Source organism: Nicotiana tabacum, chromosome 13, assembly GCF_000715075.1.
Source record: "Nicotiana tabacum cultivar K326 chromosome 13, ASM71507v2, whole genome shotgun sequence".
NCBI lineage: Eukaryota > Viridiplantae > Streptophyta > Magnoliopsida > Solanales > Solanaceae > Nicotiana > Nicotiana tabacum.
This window is the reverse complement of record NC_134092.1, coordinates 103,107,388-103,114,419: the sequence shown is the minus strand read 5'-3', so window position 1 is coordinate 103,114,419 and position 7,032 is coordinate 103,107,388. Positions and strand designations below refer to the sequence as shown.

The 7,032-nt window shown below is 37.5% G+C and overlaps 1 non-coding gene across 1 annotated transcript; it reads left to right on the top strand.

Moving 5' to 3' along the window:
* Positions 1-305: 305 nt before the first annotated feature.
* Positions 306-412, top strand: LOC142168498 (small nucleolar RNA R71). Its single transcript, XR_012698356.1, has one exon. It is a non-coding gene; the product is annotated as a small nucleolar RNA R71 (small nucleolar RNA).
* The last annotated feature ends 6,620 nt before the right edge of the window (positions 413-7,032 follow it).

Below are 7,032 nucleotides of genomic sequence, written 5' to 3'. Positions count from 1 at the left end.
AAGTCATATGTTGCTTGCGGCTCACTCTGTACCTTGGCCATTGTCAGCTTTCTTATCTCCTTGGCCATAGTGTCTAGTTGGGCTTGCATGGATATATTAGAGTCCACCTGGTGAACCCCAACTGATTTTCATCTGTCATTACTCGCAGCCGGCTACTGGTTAGCATCCTTAGATAGTTCATCAAGGATAAGACAACCTCCTCCAGAGTTTTCTTCATTAGTGGACCTCCACATGCAGTATTCAGAGTTCGTCAAGAAGAAGGTGTCAGTCCATCCCAAAAATCTTAGAGTTACATCCACAAATCAATGCCATTGTGCTGACACTTTTTGACTATCTCCTTGAATCTTTCCCAAGCTTCGAAAACTGTTTTTGTCTCCTTCTGGCAGAAATTGTGGATTTCCCTTCTGAACTTCCTTGTTTTTGCAGTTGAGAAGTACTTGTCAAGAAACATTATAGTCATATCATCCCATGTCCTGATTGAACCTGTGGGTAAGCTACGAAGCCAGTCTTTCAATGAAAAGGGAATGCCCTTAAGTAGACTAAATCTTTTGATACTCTATTATATTAGAATGTGTTCATGATTTCTTCAAAGTCCATCAAGTGAGTGTTAAGATCTTCGTTCACTTTTCCTATGAAAATGCAGTTGTTTTGGATAGTTTGAAGCAAGCCTTGGTTCAATTCGAAGTTGTTTGCTACAATGGGTGGAGGTCTGACACTTGACATTCCTTGATAATATACTGGCCTGGCATAGTCACCCAATGATCTTCCAGGACTGGGTGCTGCATTCTCGAACTGGTCTTCAACCAAGGGCCTGTTTAGATTGAATCTTCGACCCCCATTATATTCTACAATCTCATCAGCAATTCTCCGGGCTGCTTCAGATGCTATCTGTACAGCTTCTTGGTGTGCTGCCTCTCTTGCAGCTAAGTCTACTCCATTATTCTCTTTGTTTGCCATGGTATCTTGAGTCGAAGTTTGACCCAAGAATTTTTCTGTTAATTCTCTTTCTTTTCTCAGTTGTCACATGTGTTTCTCCAACTCTGGTTCATAGGGTATCACTTCTTGTAGTACTAGAGTCATACACTAGAGAAATCAAACCTGCATCTTACACACAAGTGAGAAAACGTGAATACACTAAAGTAAGAATTGGTTCCTAAATTAGTACTAAAAACTATTTTAAACACTATTGATTGCAAATCTCTGGCAATGACGCCAAAATTTGACGAGCGCCAAACACAACATAAAATTATTGCTTCCTAATCAAAGATAGTATAGATTAATTATCGCCTCTACATGGATTGGATTTAAACAGTGTTCGAATAATCTCCAGTTGATTACTATCCAGGAAAATTAACACTTGATTTGATGACTATTACTGTAATTAACTACTAAAAATTAAGCAAATAACAATTGATCACAAAAGACAGCAGATGAGCAATGAAGAAATATCAATGAGAGGAATAAGGGTATTTGACTAGATAGGTGCAAGATAACTGACTCGGGATCCAATTCTTAAGTTAATTCATTTTATAATATGGTTGATTCTCACGAATTCAACCGATAATAAGATTACACTTGAAGTTAATATTCCTCTTTCGATTAAATGTTAATTTCAGTAATTAATCCAATTGAAGCACGGTAAACAATTGCAACAATAAAATGATGGTTATGATCTAAAGGGTAACTTCTCACGAATATTTCCCTATTTTCTAGTTCGATTAACAATTCAAAAGGCTCTTTCGATAACCTATTTGAATCACAAATTTGAACTAGAGCGTAAGATGTGAAGAAATTCAATATCAAACTCCTCTTTCGATTAAGCAAAATAATAAATAACTCCACAATACAAATTAAAGCTCCATCAATTTATTCTAACAATTATCAAGAATCAATCCCTAATTAAGTTATCAAAACACTGTATCTGTTAACACCCTAATGGAAATTACTACATAGCCATGGAGCAAGACATCTCAATAAAGTTCAAAAACAAAGAAAACATCAATTCTAAAGATTCGATACAAACTCCCATATTGCCCCGATTGCAGGTTGAAATCTTGACGAATTCTCGAGTCTTGTTGCCTTGGTTGGTTCTCCAATCTTTCGTAGGTCAAAGATTCTCTACAAATCGTATTTTTGGTGTATTTATACCATGTAGAAACAAGTCCGGTCAAAACTACTCTTTCCTAGCCGAACTAGGAAATCACTCTGACGATTTTGCACACCCGCACAGGAAGCCACGTCGTGCCTCCCGGTGCCCCACGCGGCGCGGCTGTGAGGTTTTTCAGAGTAAATCGTTTTGTTCACTTTTTGACATCAGGACCTGGTCCTCGACCCCCGAACGTGATCCCGACTTAATATTTTGGGCTTCCACTCAGACTTTAAAGCTCCAACTTGTTCGATTTCGCTCCAAATAACTTAATAGCTCGGAATCATTTCCTACAAGGCATAAAACACGTAATAAGTGTAATTCACTATCATTTAACCTCAAACAAACATAAAATGCAGTAATTAGAGTGCAATAGTACGGCTAAAATATGAGTTTCTAGCCTACCATCACTAGTATGAAATAATGCAACATCTATTTGGAATACACATAACATATTACAAATCTAAAACTACCAAGGATAAGTGGTAACTATATTCGAAAGGTAGGTACATCCTCAATGCCAGTTCTCGCCATACACAACAATATCGGCTCCAAGATCTGAACGCAAGGCACAGAAGTATAGTATGAGTACAACCGACCCTATGTACTCAATAGTAACAAACTTAACCTCAGGTTGAAAGCAGTGATGAGCTCAGAAGATGGTCAGATTCCAACACCAATAGACAATAACAATTCTTAATGATATAATGAAGATAATGATAATATATAACTTAAGAGATATTAAGCTCAGCTCGTTCACGGTTACGAAAAAATAGGCATGTTTTTTAAGTATAACAGTCAAAGTCCAAATTTTACCAATGAAATCATTTAAACATGAGTTTATCAAAAAGAACTGTATTTTCCAATTCACAACATCATATAAGACTTTTCATTTACCAGTTAGTATGAGAAAATACATCTCTATGCCTACATGTCAAGTTATCAAATGTCATATTGCTGTTTAGCATGAGAAAAATACATCTCTATGTCTATATGTCAAATATACATGTTAAGTCATCAAATGCCCTATTACCGTCTAGCCTGAGAAAAATATATCTCTATGCCTATATGTCAAATATACATGTCGAGTAAATAATTTCATAATGCTATCATCAAGTACACTCACTCCCACACACTCAAGGTATCTGGCTCAAATGCACCACTTCATCACACACACAATTACTCAACATTGTACGGGTGCTTGGCTCAAAACCCCTCACCAAAGCATGTATATATATATATATATATATATATATATATATATATATATATATATATATATATATATATATATATATCACTGTGCCTACGCCCACTGCTGGCATGTCAGACTCCGGAGGGGCGGATCCTGCCCAAATGCTAATCATAAGCTGATATGGCCTATTGCGGCGTACAACCCGATCCAAATAACAATCTGTTGCGGCGTGCAACCCGATCTAATATCAATCCATTGCAGCGTGCAACCCGATCTAACATAACTCGCTACACAGATCTATGGACTACATCAGTCATCAATCCGCTCAAGTCTCAATGGCTCACGTCTCACAGAAATATAATCCAATTATATAACACGAAATATCACAATATGCCTCAAATACAACTCAAACTCGTGTCACGTACAAGGACACCAATAACATGTGAGACAGAATATTAAAAGTGCACAGAGACAGAGATATAACATGGAATGTAACTATCATGATTGTACAGTATGACAACGACTAAGGCAAATAACTCAACATGGCAAAAATAGCCCTATTATGTCTCAATCAATAAAGTAGGTGGCCTAGACATGATTTCTAGCATGAACAATAACTCACGTAGTCATACAAATGGAGAAAACATGATATCAAAGAAGCATGGTAGCAAAACAAGGCATATAATAGCCTAAGAACTACCCTGATCATGAGAAATCACGGTGCACGCGTATACGCTCACCTAGCACGTGCGTCACCCCCACACATTTCAAATATCATAGTTCTCAAGGATAATTATCCTCAAATCCAAGTTCAAATATGTTACGTACCTCAAACAAGCCAAACCAAATATCGAGCAAGCCAAACAACACTCTAGAAATACTATCCCGCACAAATCAACCTTCGAACGACTCGAAACTAGCCAAAAGCAACTCAAAAATATTAACTAATGCCATAGGAAACAAACCTAAGCGATAAAGGTCGAATCTTTAATCAAATACTCAAAGTCAACAAAACCGTCAACCCGAGCCCGCATCTCGGAACCCGACAAAACTCAAAAAATCCGACGACCCATTCGAATACGAGTCTAACCATATAAGTTTCATCCAAATCCGACCTCAATTTTATCTTCAAAATCCCAAAATTCATTCTCTTAAGTTCAAGTCAAAACCTCCCGATTTCTTCTCTTCAAATCCTTGATTTAGGTGTAATAATCCAATGGAAAAACAAAATATATAAAATAAAAAAAAAGGATAAAATAACTTACCCTCAAGATTTTGGTGTTTATATCCTCCAACATTGCCTTACTTCTGATCCAAAAACTCAAAAAGAGAAGAAAATGAACTCAAAATTCCGAAATTGGATGTTTTAATGCACTACCAGTCGTTCTTCTTCGCGATTGCTATCAAAAACCTCACGATCGAGATTCCAAAAATGTCCAGCACAGTTTTACCCTTCGTGACCACGGTCATGAAGTCCCACGATCCCGATGAACAAACTTCATTACCTTCCTAAACTCTTCCCAGATATCATATAGTATAACAATCATAACTTTTCGTACAAAACGCCAAATAACAAATAGTTTGATTTTAAAAAACGAAACACAAAGGGCTACAACTTTCACTTTGGATTATCTCCAAATTCCTTATAAATTGCAAAATGTAAGCTCTCAAAATTAGCTCAGTGATAGCAAAAATTTCTTCTTCTCGAACGCGAATGCGATTCACATGTCCAATATTGCATTTTACTTTTCATAATCGTGGCCCAGAGCTCCGTGATCGCAATGTACACCCGTGTAGCCAAAAACTAGCAGTTGAAAAGGGCCTAAAAATGATCTGAAATCATCCTGAAACTCACTCGAGCCCCTCGAGACCCCGTCCGAACATGCCAACAAGTCCCAAAACATAACATAGACAACTCGAGGCCTCAAATCACATATAATAATATCAAAACTACGAATCGTCGATTAAGATTAATCTCTTAAGTTCATAAATTTCAAACTTCGAATCAAGCATTCGATTCAAGCCTAACCAATCCAGAATCCAACCAAACTTCGCACACAAGTCCCAAATGACAAAACGAACATATTCTAACTTCCGAAACAACAATCCGAACCCGATAATATTGAAGTCAACTCCCAATCAAACCTATGAACTTTTCAAATTGCAAACTTTCGCCAAATAGTGCCGAAACCTTCTAGAAACATCCAAATGCAAATTCGGGCATACACCGAAGTTTAAAATCACCATTCGGACCTAACGGAACCATCAAAACTCTGATTCGAGGTCAAATACATAAAGGTCAAACTTGTTAAACTCTTTTAATTTAAAGCTTCCACATTGAAAATCATTCTTCCAAATCAATTTCGAACCACTCGAAAACCAAAATCAACCATGCACGTAAGTCGCAATACATCATATGAAGCTACTCAAGAGCTCAAACTACTAAATAGAATGTAAATATTCAAAATTACCCAACCTTAAACATGCATTCATCCTCGAACATGCTAAGAGTCATTCCAAATCCATCAAAACACTGAATCAACTCACCACACACATACCCATGGGTGTTCCCACGTCACCCCAAATCATGTAAGTTTGACAACACAACCCAATCGAAGATTCTCTCTTCAACCTAAGTCAATAAACCTTAGAATCAAACCTCCAACATCTGAAATCCATCTTAAGATCCGAATCTCGTATCTATACATTGTATAAGTATGAACATGCTGTATCACGCCATAACCATAACCCAAGATATAATCGCATGATATACCAGATAACTCAGATTCTCATAGCAATAACTTCTGACCAAAATAGCTGCTCAATAACAAACCCAATACCGGTAACAAACCTCATATCAAACAAAACCTTGTTCTAGACCTTCGTACACTACCAATGATGAAGGAAACACACATAACTCATAACCACTCATCAAAATAACAAGTCGACGGGCTTTCTCTCTCTATAAGAACCATTGCCAAACGCTAAGCTGACTAATGACGTTATTCATCCAAACATACTTTAATCAAATCTGATAGCACTCATTCCAGGTCCAATAACCTCATCTCATCCAGCACAAGCTGCTCGGCCATCATGCCACACTAGAACTACCTTGAGCCACATACCGTGCAATCTGTTGCACCAAACAAGCAATAACTCGAATATACCCAACGATGGAAAGAGAATAAAATGAGAGAACCATCCCGCAAGCTCAATAGATACTCACTTCTATGAACCCAACATACTAAGGAGAACCAAAACACACGAAATAAACACAAAGGATCACTTCCCAACATAACTCTGCTACAATATGTGATCTAATCCAAACACCAATCAACATGGAATACCTCGAGCCATGATGCTCATGATCAACAACCATATGCATATCGATAAAGAACACGTGAAGTGCATGACCATAACCATGGAGAAACTGATGGCACAATATACCACAATCAGGAAGACCATAACCAATGCGCAACCAACCATTCAACACCCCTAGAGCCATCTTGCTCGAATTCCGCCACAAGCCCAAACAGAATTGTATCATGTGTGTAAGTAGTAAACAATCTCACAACCCATCGTAGCATAGAAGAGTAACACATGGAACATATCAAACACAAATAAGATCAACTCTAGCCGATGACATACCCCTAAACAATAGTTATGTTGAGTAAATAAATCCTACTTGATG